Source organism: Mustela erminea, chromosome 3 (assembly GCF_009829155.1).
Source record: "Mustela erminea isolate mMusErm1 chromosome 3, mMusErm1.Pri, whole genome shotgun sequence".
Taxonomy (NCBI): Eukaryota; Metazoa; Chordata; class Mammalia; order Carnivora; family Mustelidae; genus Mustela; species Mustela erminea.
The window spans coordinates 2492597-2506401 of record NC_045616.1 but is presented as its reverse complement, the minus strand read 5'-3'; positions in this window follow the sequence as shown (position 1 = coordinate 2506401).

Sequence of the window (13805 nt, the reverse complement as noted above, 5' to 3'; positions counted from 1 at the left end):
TTAATTGAGGAATCTCCACACTGTTCTCCAGAGAGGCTGCACCAACTTGCATTCCCACCAACAGTGGAAGAAGGTTCCCCTTTCTCCACATCCTCTCCAACACATGTTGTTTCCTGTCTTTTAATTTTGGCCATTAAACTGGTGTAAGGTGATATCTCAATGTGGTTTTAATTTGAATCTCCCTGAGGGCTAATGATGATGAACATTTTTTCATGTGTCTGATAGCCATTTGTATGTATTCATTGGAGAAGTCTCTGTTCATATCTTCTGCCCATTTTTTGATATGCTTGTCTGTTTTGTATGAGTTGAATTTGAGGTGTTCATTATAGATCCTGGATATCAAACTTTTGTCTGTGCTATCATTTGCAAATATCTTCTCCCATTCCGTAGGTTGCCTCTTTGTTTTTTTGACTGTTTCCTTTTTTGTGCAGAAGATTTTGATTTTGATGAAGTTCCAAAAGTTTATTTTTGCTTTTGTTTCCTTTGCCTTTGGACATATATCTTGAAAAAAGTTGCTGTGGCTGATATCTAAGAGATTACTGCCTATGTTCTCCTCTAGGATTCTGATGGATTCCTGTCTCACATTGAGGTCTTTTATCCATTTTGAGTTTATCTTTGTGTACGGTGTAAAAGAATAGTTGAGTTTCATTCTTCTACATATAGCTGCCCAGTTTTCCCAGCACCATTTTTTTAAGAGACTGTCTTTTTTCCACTGCATATTTTTCCTGCTTTGTCAAAGATTATTTGCCCATAGAGTTGAGGGTCCATATATGGGCTCTCTACTCTGTTACACTGGACTTTGTGTCTGCTTTTATGCCAGGACCATGCTGTCTTGGTGATCACAGCTTTGTAGTAAAGCTTAATCAAGTAGCATGATGCCCCCACTTTTATTTTTGTTTTTCAACATTTCCTTAGCAATTCGGGGTTTCTTCTAGTTCCATACAAATTTTTGGATTTTCTCCAGCTCTTTGACGAATATCGGTGGAATTTTGATCAGAATGGCATTAAAAGTATAGATTGCTCTAGGCAGTATAGACATTTTAACAATGTTTATTCTTCTGATCCAAGAGCATGGAATGGTCTTCCATCCTTTTGTGTCTTCTTCAATTTCTTTCATGAGAGTTCTGTAGTTTCTCGAGTACAGATCCTTTACCTCTTTGATTAGGTTTATTCCCAGGTATCTTATGGTTCTTGGTGCTATAGTAAATTGAATCGATTCTCTAATTTTACTTTCTGTATTTTCATTGTTAGTGTATAAGAAAGCCACTGATTTCTGTACATTGAATTTGTATCCTGACACATTGCTGAATTGCTATATGAGTTCTAGTAGTTTGGGGGTGGGTTGTTTTGGGTTTTCCATATAAAGAATCATGTCATCTCCAAAGAGAGAGAGTTTAACTTCTTCATTACCAACTTGGATACATTTTATTTCTCTTTGTCGTCTGATTGCTGTTGCTAGAACTTCTAATACTATGTTGAACAAGAGTCGTGAGAGTCGGCATCCTTGTCGTGTTCCTAATCTCAACGGGAAGGCTGCAAGCTTTTTCCCATTGAGGATGATATTTGCTGTGGGTCTTTCATAGATAGATTTTATGAACTTCAGGGATGTTCCTTCTATCCCTATACTTTGAAGCGTTTTAATCAGGAATGGATGCTGGAATTTGTCAAATGCTTTTTCTGCATCAATTGAGAGGACCATGTGGTTCTTCTCTCTTCTCATATTTGTTCTATCACTATGATTGATTTGAGAATTTTGAACCATCCTTGTAACACAGGGATGAATCCCATCTTGTCATGGTGGATAATCTTTTTAATGTGTTGATGGATCCTGATTGATAGTATCTTGTTGAGAATCTTAGCATCCATATTGATCAGTGATATTGGTCTAAATTCTCCTTTTTGGTAAGGTCTTTGCCTGGTTTGGGGATCAGGGTAATGCTGGCTTCTTAGAAAGAGTCAGGGAGATTTCCTTCTGCTTCAATTTTTTGAAACAGCTTCAGGAGTATAGGTGTTATTTCTTATTTGAAAGTTTGGTAGAATTCCCCATGGAATCTGTCAGGTCCTGGGCTCTTTTTTGGGGGGGAGCTTTTTGATCACCATTTCAATCTCGTTACCAGATATTGTTTTATTATGGTTGTCAATTTCTTCATGGTTCAATTGTGGGAGTTTTTAGTTTTCCAGGAATGCATCCATTTCATCTAGGTTGCTAAGCTTATTGGCATATAACTGTTGATAATAACTTCTGATGATTTTTTCTACTTCCTTGGTGTTCGTTGTGATCTCTCCCTTTTCATTTATAATTTTATGAATTTGGGCTTTCTCTCTTTTCTTTGGGATTAGTGTGGCCAATGGTTTATCGATCTTATTGATTCTTTCAAAGAACCAGCTTCTAGTTTCATTTATACGTTCTACTGTATCTCTGGTTTGTACCTCATTGATCTCAGCTCTAATCTTGATGATTTCCCTTCTTATGTGTGGAGTTGGTTTGATTTCTTGTTGATTCTTCAGTTCGTTAAGGTGTAGAGACAGCTGCTGTGTTCTGAATTTTTCATTTTTTGAGGGAGGCTTGGATGGCTATGTATTTCCCCCTTAGGACCACCTTTGTTGTATCCCATATTTTATTGACTAAAGTGTCTTCATTCTCGTTGGTTTCCATGAATTGTTTCAGTTCTTCCTTGATCTCCTGGTTGTTCCAGGCATTCTTAGGCAAGGTGGGCTTTAGCTTCCAGGTGTTTAAGTTCCTTCTGAACTTTTCCTTGTGATTGAGCTCCAGTTTCAAAGCATTGTGATCTGAGAATATGCAGGGAATCATCTCAGTCTTTTGGTATCGGTTGGGTCCTGATTTGTGACCCAGTATGTGGTCTTTTCTGGACAAGGTTCCATGTGCCCTTAGAAGAATGAGTATTCTGTTGTTTTAGGGTGGAATGTTCTGTATATATTTACGAGGTCCATCTGGTCCAGTGTGTCATTCAATGCTCTTGTTTCTTTATTGATTTTCTGCTTCGATGATCTGTCTATTTCTGAGAAACGCGTGTTAAGATCTCCAACTATTAGTGTATTCATATCCATATGACTCTTTACCTAGATTAACAGTTTTCTTATGTAATTGGCTGCTCCAATATTGGGAGCATAGATATATACAATTGTTAGATCATCTTGGTGGATAGTCCCTTTAAGGCTTATGTAGTGTCCTTCTGTATCTCTGATTACATTCTTTAGTTTAAAATCTAATTTATCTGATATGAGAATCGCTACCCCAGCCTTCTTTTGAGGCCCATTGGCATGAAAGATGCTTCTCTATCCCTTCACTTTCAGTCTGGGTGTATATTTAGGTTCAAAATGGGTCTCTTGTAGACAACATATGGATGGGTCCTGTCGTTTTATCCAATCTGCAACCCTGTGCCATTTTATGGGCGCATTTATGCCATTCACATTGAGAGTGGTTATTGATAGATACATTTTTATTTACATTGAGTTACCTTTGAGGTCTTTATTTCTGTAGACTGTCGCTATATTTCTGTTCAATGCTATTATTAGGATTTTTCTTCGTTTATAGAACCCCCCTTAATATTTCCTGCAGTTTCAGCTTGGTGGTTGCATACTCTTTTAACCCTTGCTGGTCTTGGAAACTCCAGTCTTGCTGGATAACGTATTCTTGCCTGCAAGTTCTTCTCAGTAATGCCCTGAATATGTCTTGCCAGCCCTTTCGGCTTGCCAGGTCTCTGTGGACAGGTCTGACTTTATTCTGATGGGCTTTCCTCTGTAATTAAGGAGCCTCTTTGCCCTGGCAGCTTTCAATAGATTATACCTACAATTATGATTCCTCAATTTGACTATTAGGTGTCTTGGTGTTTTTTTGGAATGTATAATCTTGTGTGGAGACCTTTCAGCCTCTAGTACATGAATGCTGGTTCCATTCACAAGATTGGGAAAATTTTCATGAAGAACTTGTTCCACTATATCCTCTAGACTTCTTTCTTTCTCCTACCCTTCAGGGATTCCAATAATTCTGACGTTGGAACATTTCATGGCATCATTTATTTCCCTGATTCTGTTTTCGTGGCTTCTAAGCTGTTTGTTCCAGCCTTCCTCCTGATCTTTTCTCTCTATCTGTTTGTATTCCAGAACACTAATTCTATCTTATGTCTCAGTTACCCTAGCTTTGAGAGAATTTAGACTAGATTGGAACTCATTGAGAGCATTGTGAAGTTCATCCCTGGTAGCTTTCAGCTCAGCCCTAACATTGTGAACTTACTGTCTGGTCACTTCAATTCGGCCCTATTTATTTCCATTTGGTTATCCATAGCTTTCTCCAACCTAGCTATTGCCTGGATAATTGTTAGCCTGAGTTCTCTTTCTGACATATTGTCTATGTTGATAGCCATTAGCTCTGTTCCCGAGGGTCCATCCTCTGTGTTTTTCTTCTTTTGGGCATTCCTCCTCCGAGTCATTTTGGTGGGAGATGACTGAACAGATGTAGCTGGATATATCGACCATGGTGCAGTCAAGGTGCACCCTGGAACACTTCTGAACAATCAGGATTCCCCACCCGAACAAGAGACAAAAGGAAAAAAAAAATGAAAAGAGAGAGAGAGAGAGAGAAACAGGAAGATGAAAAGGAAGATGAAAAGGAAGATGAAAAAGGAGGTTCAGCCCAAATGGGACCAAATGTGCGATTTATATAGTATATTAAAAAAAAGGAAACAAAATGACTGATAAAAGTATATGACACGAGAAAAAAAATACATATGCAAATAAAGGAAGAACCTCATCAAAAAAACCCTCAAGTATAAGATTTATATACTATCAGGACAAACACAAAAACACAGAAACAGTGGTGGAAGAAAAAGAGGAGAGAGTGGTTGTAAATTCTCAGTGTGGGTGAGGAAGGTTGTTTTGATTCTTCCTGAATTTATCTTGATATCTTTGTTAAAGAACTCAACTTTCCTAAGATAAAGCAGGATTAAAATTGGTTTTCCCAAGGGGTAGTATTGATTGGGGAAAGGGGATTACTTTGAAGTTTAACTCTATATGAATATTAGAAAACAAAAATAAAAAGGAATAAACTAGACTAAACTAAACTAAAATTAATAAAGAAAAAGAAATTCAAAAAATAGAAATGTAAAAGAAAAACACAGGTGTATGTATCAAAAAGTTTAGGTTAGAATGTTATTATGGAATTTGAATACGGGACAGCTCACTGTGATGGTAAATAGGATAAAAAATTTATATATATATATATATATATATATATATATATATACCAGAATAGTGGGAATGAGTTAAAAATAGCAGTTGTCCTATGAAGTAGCGGTGGTTGTTCTCTTGCAGTCTTTTTTTTTTCTTTCTTTCTTGGTTTTTTTTCTTGGGGAGGGGCCTGCCACGTGGGTTTTCAGTCAATGATGTTCCCTGAGTTAAGTCCCCCCTAGTTTTAGAGGTAAACAGACTGCACCCTGACCTCCCTCTCAGAGAGAAGCTTCAGTCTGGCTGAAGAGCCCAGATGAGTTCCCCCTTTGCCGCTGGCAGACCAGTTTCAGAATCATGGTCCCTGGGGAAGCAGAATCTTTTGCTTGTACCCAAAACCACAGCAGCGGTGGCAGTCTGGGACCTCCAGACCGCCAAAGAGATTCCAAGCAGGATCGCACACTGAGATTTTCCTGCTGGCTCGGGCTGGGAGTTCCTGGTCTTTCTGGGTCTAAGAGTGCCCATCTTGTGCGCACCTCTTTCAGGGGCGGCTATGGGTCGCTCGCATGCATCTCAGGCACTGAGAAAGGGGTGCAGGTCCAAAAGCACCAGGTTGGGCTTTTGCGAACCTCTGTCAGATGAGGGATTGGGATGCGTGTCTTAGTCTCTGAAACAATGGCGTGGGTCAAAGAGCACCAGCTGGGCAGTCGTAACTCTCTCAGAGGAGTATGAGGGACTCACACTCGTATCTCAGGCTTTGTAGCAGGGCTTGCATGTTCTGCCATCTGGCGTGGCTCCCATCCCCTCACAGGAGCCAGAACCCACGCATTCTCGAGCATGCTGGCAGCTTAGGGACCAAGTTCTTGTTTCTCCACTGCACTCTCTCTGGCTCAGCGCCAGGGGAGGCTGTGCTGGGACCAGGACTTAAGCCCCTTTCCCTAGCCGCTGGGATTCCTACACTTCCCCCCACCCCCGCCGTGATCCTTTGCTCTTTTTGAGTGCTTTCAACCAGTCTCCAAGTTAATGCTGGTCCCCAGACACAGAGCATTTTCGTATTGGTGTATTACTTTCCAACCAGTCGCCTCTGGTGGCTCCCTCCCCTTTTTGTTTATCTTCCAATATCAGTCTTACATTCCCACTCCGCTTTACCTGCCCACTGGTGTCTTCTGCCCCTGTAGAGATCCAGAGTGTATAATTCTGATCTCAGGCTGATTTCATGGGTGATTGGAGTTCCTTGGTAGGTAATCAGCTCACTTTAGGGTACAGGTTGAAAAGGCGCCTCCTCCTACTTCCCCACCGTCTTGTCCCCTATCTATCTATCTATCTATCTATCTATCTATGGCATAAATCAGGGAGCTGTGATTCTGCAGGCAGATAGCAGAAGATAAAAGGAAAGGGGAGGGAGCTGCCATAAGCTCTGGCACTGGGAAGGTGAAATAACAGAAGTGAAAAATTGTAACAAAATTGTACTCAATACATTTTTATGTACTCAAACAACACATTGAGTTATAAACTTTGAATGAATATATCTGCGGAAATGAGTACTGTTTCTACTTTATATAACATTATCTTGAATCAAACACCCTTAGAATCAACTTCCATGCATACAATCTAGATTTCTTCCAACATAAGTTGCCAATATCTTGTGACTCATCTAGTGCATAAAAACTGTTTTTAATACAAGTAGTTCTTTCTATATTCTGTTGAAATTTTAATCTCCCTATGTCACTGGAAGAACTGAGAAGAATTTAGAAATATGTCAAAAGGAGAATTTCACATCCTTGTACAGAATTCTCACAGGTGAATCCAATAGAATAATTCTTTGTGTGGGTTACTTGATTCTCTCAAATAACGGAGATGCTGTGATGTTAGTTGATTCTCTCAAATAAGGGGGATAGTTTGGAATTATTACATTATCAAAAATGTTCAGAGGCTTCAGGTTCATACTTGCCAGCAATTTTGAATCTACATAAATATCTTCAATCCATTTTCCAGTGTCCCAATCTTCCCTAACAATGTCCTTCCCTATCAATGTCCTTCCCTTTGTGTAAGATTTTGGATGATCTCTTTACATATGAATTTAGGATAAATCATAGTAGTGTAATTGCTGGGTTGAAGGGTACCTCTCCTTTCACCTTTTTGAGGAACATCCATACTGTTTTCCAGAGTGACTATACCAGTGGATACTCCCACCAACAATGTAGGAGTATCGCCATTTCTATGCATTCTCACCAAAATTTTATGTTTTCTGTTTTGTTAATTTTATGCATTTCTGGCTGGTGTGATATGGTATCTCATTTGGGTTTTGATATGAATTTCCCTAGTGCCAAGTGATGTTGAGCACGTTTCTTGTGTCTTTTCACCACTTGTATGTCTTCTTTGGAGAAGAGTCTGGTCATATCCACTGCCCATTTCTTGACAGGATTATGTGTTCTTTGGTCTTTAGTTTTATAAGTTCTTTATAGACCCTAAATTCTAGCCCTTTATCTGATATGCCATTTACAAATAACTTCTCCCATTCTGTAGGTTGCATTTAAGGTTTGTTGAATTTTTTTTTTTTAAGATTTTATTTATTTATTTGACAGGCAGAAATCACAAGTAGGCAGAGATGAAGGCAGAAAGAGAGGGAGAAGCAGGCTTCCCGCTGAGCAGAGCCCAATGCAGGGCTTGATCTCAGGACCCTGAGATCATTACCTGAGCTGAAGACAAGAGTCTTTAACCCACTGAGCCACCCAACTGACTGTTTCCTTTCTTTTGTAGAAGGTTTTCATTTTGATGAAGCCCCAATGGTTTACTTATGCTTTTATTTCCCTTGCTTTTAGAGACATGTCTTGGAAGAAGTCCCTGTGGCCATTGTCAAAGAAGTTACTGCTTGTGTTCTCCTCTAGAATTTTGATAGATTTTTATCTCACATTTAGGTCTATCATTCATTTTGAGTCTATTTTTGTGTATGGTGTAAGAGAAAGCTCCAATTTCATTCTACTGCTTGAGGCTGTCTGATATTCCCAGCACTATTTATTGAAGACACTGTGCTTTGTGCATTGGATATTCTTTTTTGCATGGTAGAAATTAAGTTGACCATACAGTTGAGGATCTACCTCTGGGCTCTCTATTCTATTCTATTGATCTATACATCTGTTTTTGTGCCATTACCATACTGGTCACAGCTTTGTATTATAGCATGAATTCTGGCACTGTGACGCCTCAATGTTTGATTTTCTTTTTAAACTTTCCTTTGGCTATCTGGGGGTCTTTTCTGGTTCCATATAAATTTTGAGATTGTTTGTTCCAGCTCTGTGAAAAAAAAAAAGTCGATGGCATTATTTATTTTTTTAAAGATTTTATTTATCTATTTGACAGACAGAGATTACAAGTAGGCAGAGAGGCAGGCAGAGAGAGAGGAGGAAGCAGGCTCCCCATGGAGCAGAGAGCCCAATGCGGGGCTCGATCTCAGGACCCTGGGATCATGACCTGAGCTGAAGGCAGAGGCTTTAAACCACTGAGCCACCCAGGCGCCCCAGTCGATGGCATTTTGATAAGGATTGCACTGAATGCATAGATTGCTTGGGGTAGCATAGACATTACAACAATATTTTTTATTCCAACTTCTGAGCATGGAATATTTTTCCAATTCTTTGTGTTTTTCTCAATTTATTTCATAAATTTTCTGTAGCTTTCAGAGTACAGATAATTTACTGCTTTGGTAAGGTTTATTCCTAGGTATCTTATGGTTTTGGGTGCAATACTAAGTGGCATCAACTCATGAATTTCTCTTTCATCTGTTTCATTGTCAGCGTATAGAAATGCAACATATTTCTGTGCATTGATTTTAAGTCCTACCACATTGATAAATTCCTGTGTGTGTTCTAGAAATTGTGGGATTGAGTGCTTGGGTATCCCACATACAATATCATGGCATCTCTGTGGAGTGGGAGTTTAACGTCTTCTTTGCCAATTTGGATATCTTTTATTTCTTTTTGTTTTCTGATTCCTGAGGTTAGGACTTCTATTACTGTGTTCAATAACAGTGGTGATAGTGGGCGTCCCTGCCATATTCCTGACATTAGAGAAACAGATTTCAGCTTTTCCCAATTGTGAATGATAGTCGATGTGGACTTACATTGAATTATAGTCAATATGTTCACCTTATATTATTAAGGTAGATTCCCTCTATCCCTACACTATGAAGACTTTTAATCAAGAAAGAATGCGGTATTTTGTCAATTATTTTGCATCAATTAAGAAGATCATATGTTTCTTGTCCTTTCTTTTGTTAATGTGATGTACCACACTGATTGATTTGTAGATATTGAACCACCCTTGAAGCCCAGGAATAAATCCCATTTTGTTGTGATGAATAATATTTCTAATGCACTGAGGGATCCTATTGGCTAGTATCTTGATGAGAGTTTTGGCACCCATATTCATCATGGATATTCGTCTGTCATTCTTCTTTTTGATAGGATCTTTGTCTGGTTTTGGGATCAAGGTAATGCTGGCCTGATAGTAAGAGTTTAGAAGTTTTCCATACATTTCTACTTTCTGAAACAGCTTCAGAAGAGTAGGCATTTGCTCTCCTTTAAATGATTGGAGAATTCCCCCAGGAAGCCATCTGGTTCTGGATTCTTGAGTTCTGCGAGATTTTTTTTTATTACTATTTCAATTTCCTTGCTGGTGATGTGTCTGTTCAGGTCTTCTGTTTCCTCCTGCTTCAGATTTGGTAGCTCATAAATTTCCAAAAATGCATCCATTTCTTGCTGATTTTCTAATTTGTTTGCATTTAATTGCTCATAATATGCTTTTAAAACTGTATTTCCTTGATGTTGGTTGTGTTCTTTAATTTTTCATTCATGATTTTATTTATTTGGGTCTTTCTCTTTTCTATATAATAAGATTGGCTAGGGAAATAAGTCAAGCGGAGAAAGACAACTATCATATGATCTCCCTGATATGAGGAAGTGGTGATGCAACATGGGGGCTTAAGGGGGTAGGAGAAGAATAAATGAAACAAGATGGGATTGGGAGGGAGACAAACCATAAGTGACTCTTAATCTCACAAAACAAACTGAGGGTTGCTGGGGGGAGGGGGGTTGGGAGAAGGGGGGTAGGATTATGGTCATTGGGGAGGGTATGTGCTTTGGTGAGTACTATGAAGTGTGTAAACCGGACGATTATATGCTGTCATATTTCATATACTTTTACTTTGTGAGTCCCTTAAGTTATTTTTTAACAGAAATATTTATTTTCACTGCTTTTGTGTTTCCTTCCATACTTTCAATTTTGCTCTTTCTTTTTCACTCAAAGAGTTCCCTTTAATATTTCTTGCAGGTGTGACATAGTGGTCTAGAATTGCTTTCCTGTTTCTGTTCTTGTTTTGTTTGAAAACACTTTATATCTCCATCTATGCCAAATGATAATCTTCCTGGATAGAGGATTCTCAGCTTCCTATTTTCCCCCTTTCAGCACTTTTATTAATATATATCATGCCACTTCCTTGTGGTTTCCAAAGTTTCTGTTGAAAACTCCCCTGCTAGCCTTTCAGGGTTTCTCTTGTATGTTACTGTTTTCTTATTTTGCTGGTTTTTAAAAAATCCATATATTTTGCAAATTAACAAATGTCTTGATGTGTATCTGCTTTTGTAGATTTGTATGGGGATTCTCTTTGTCTCCTGGAACTGGGTATCTGTTTCTTCCCCCAGCTTATAGAAGTTTTCAGCTATTATGCCTTAAAATAAATTTTCTGCCCCTTTTCTCATTCTTCTCCTAGATTTCTGTAATATGAATGTTATTACATTTGATAGAGTCCCTGAATTCCCCAAATCTATTCTCATTTTGCATAATTATTTTCTTTCTTTTGTTTACCCTGATTATTTTACATTACTCTCTCTTCTCGGTCATTAATTCATTCTTCTCCTCCTCGAGGCTGCAGCTTTTCATTCCATCATACTAGTTTCTAATTTCATTTATTGAGCCACTCATCTCTACTATGTTACTTATTTCTGTGTTAAGGTTCTCACTCATGTCTTCCACTCTTTTCTCAAGTCCACTGTTTATCCTAAAATGATTGTTTTAAATGATCCACCAGGTACATCACCTGTATTTATTTTACTTAGATCTCTCACCATGACTATGTCCTGTTTTATTTTGGATAAATTTCTCTGTCTTTTCATTTTGTCTGATTTTCTGTGCCTGTCTCTGTACATTAGGAAAGTCAGCTACATCTCCTGTTCTTAAGGGTAAGGACCTTATGAAGAAGAGGTTTTGTAGACTCCTACAGTATATTACCCTGTGTTGTTAAATGGATAGTCTGGTGTCATTTGTGCTTGAGTTGGATCAGATCAGATATTTGACAGAGCTGCAGTCAGATGGAATTGCACAGTGTTCTTCCTGTGTTGTCCCAGATTTGCTCTTTTTTTGTGGGGTGAGCCTGCCATCAGATCATATGTTTGTCCCCTGCCCATTGTTCAGACTATAATCAAAATGCTGTGTATGTTTAATTCCCATCTTCATTGGGAAAGAGTCACTTTTGTGTGGTGCTAGCCAGTGCTGGGACTGCTTCCAAAATCTCATTTGTGGATTTTTTCTTTCTTTCATATCTGGGAGAAAACATTGTCATGTAGACCATTCCTGACTAGCTTTTCCCTTTCAGCAACTGGATATATTTAGCAATTGAATATCTGAAACTAAAATGGCACTGGTCTAAAGTGATTTGTGTTGCTTTTAATTCGTGTCTTCTTGGCACTGAGACTGAAGCTGTAGTGAGTAATAACCAGGAGTTTCACTGTGTGCACCACCTTATGACCAATTTGTGGCATGTCTGGAGCTGGTGAGGTACTACTTTGTAAAGAAGTAGTTTATAAAATAAAGAGATAGTTTATAAAATGTTGGGTTTCTCTACTTAGAGAAAAGAATCCTTAGGTGAGTGTGTAAAGTGTAATTTAAGAGAATAAAATTAAAGTAATATTAATAGAGAAAAGAACAAGGAAAAACAAGAGGCTTTGTTGGGAAGATAAGGAAAAACTGAAATGAAGAATAAAGTTTCTTGGTTAAAATAATAAGATTTCATATATAGAGAACTATATAAACTATTAATGTTTGAATGTAAAACAACAGAAGAAAAACATTGTCCTAGTAAAGGTGTAAGGACAGTTTAAGCTACTTCCATAAAGTGTTAAATAAATAACAGAAAAAATAAAGGTTAGAGAGACAGTTTTAAAAATAAGGAAAGAACAAATTTTAATAAAGGTATCAAAATAAAAGATAATTCACAAAGTGAATACATTGAATTTTAAAATAAAAGGATCCATTTTATTCTCAGAAGAAGTTGTAAACTGGAACCATAGAACATGGTGAAATTTTGTTAAATCCATGAGCACAAGAAATAGAGAGTCCTCAAGATCATTCAGGGAGAGAATAAACAAATATACATAAACGTAAAGTTATTGTGAGTTTTAGTGCATGGGTCATCAATGTAGACAAGGAGGTGGGGAGATTGAGCAAACACCCTTAAATCCAAAGTGAGACTTGAATTTAAACTCTTTACAAAGTTAAAATAATAGTTATGAGTGTAGAATACCTGATATCTGGAAAATAGGTTATTTTATTTTGTTTTGTTTTGTTTTGTTTTGTTTTGTTTTGTTTCTTTTTGGCTGTCCAACAAGGTTTTTTTTCTAGTTATAGGATTTTAGGTTTAAATTTACTTTCTCAATAATAGAGCTCAAAAATAATATAATCATCTGAAAAGGTCATTTACCTCAAGCATATAAGATTAGGTTTATAAAACAAAAATAGATTAAGGTGTTGTTAGGTTAAAGTAGAAATTTAGGTATCATCATAAAAATTTATTCATAAACCAAATACCTCTTTCACCTCTACTACCAGCTTTTCCCAGGTCATCATGAGGCCTCATTAGGAATGGTGACATTCAAGCATTCAGTTCTTATTTCTGGTCAGCTTTCTCTACAGTCTACACTTGTCAGAGAGTGATCAAATTTAAATGTCAGTTGATCATTTCTCTACACTACTCAAAATCATCTGTGGTTTTCCTCTCCATGCAGAGTAAAAATTATCAACTTCACATGAAGTGCATTGTCACCTGATCCTGAAGTTATTTTTTGAATGTAATAATAATCTAGTTTCTTACTTATCTGCTTCCTTGAGTTTGCACTAATTTCTGAAGCCCCCCTGTCAGACTCTCACTATGTTCTTTTCATTGACCTATTGTTAGCCATACTCTCCCTGGGACTACACAGTTTGTTGCTATAAATATACTCCAATTTATTTCTAACATTTCTGTCTCTTGCTGAAAGAAACTGAGATTAGAGATCACCTTTGACTCACTGAATTGCTTTTAATGAACTGATGCCAAAAACTAGTTGTAGCATATAGCCAGCACTCCATAAATAATGACTAAAACACTGAATGCTGAAGTTAGTCACAGTCCTGTCCATAGATGTATAACCAACAAAGAATTAAAAACACAGTCTACTGATTACACTAATTATTAAGTGAAATTTAGTATTGGCTGCTAGTAACTAGGCAACCTGATATATAAAAATATAACATTATTTTCCCTTAGGATTAGAACAGCTCAGTGACTTTTACTCTTGGAAAATGTTCAC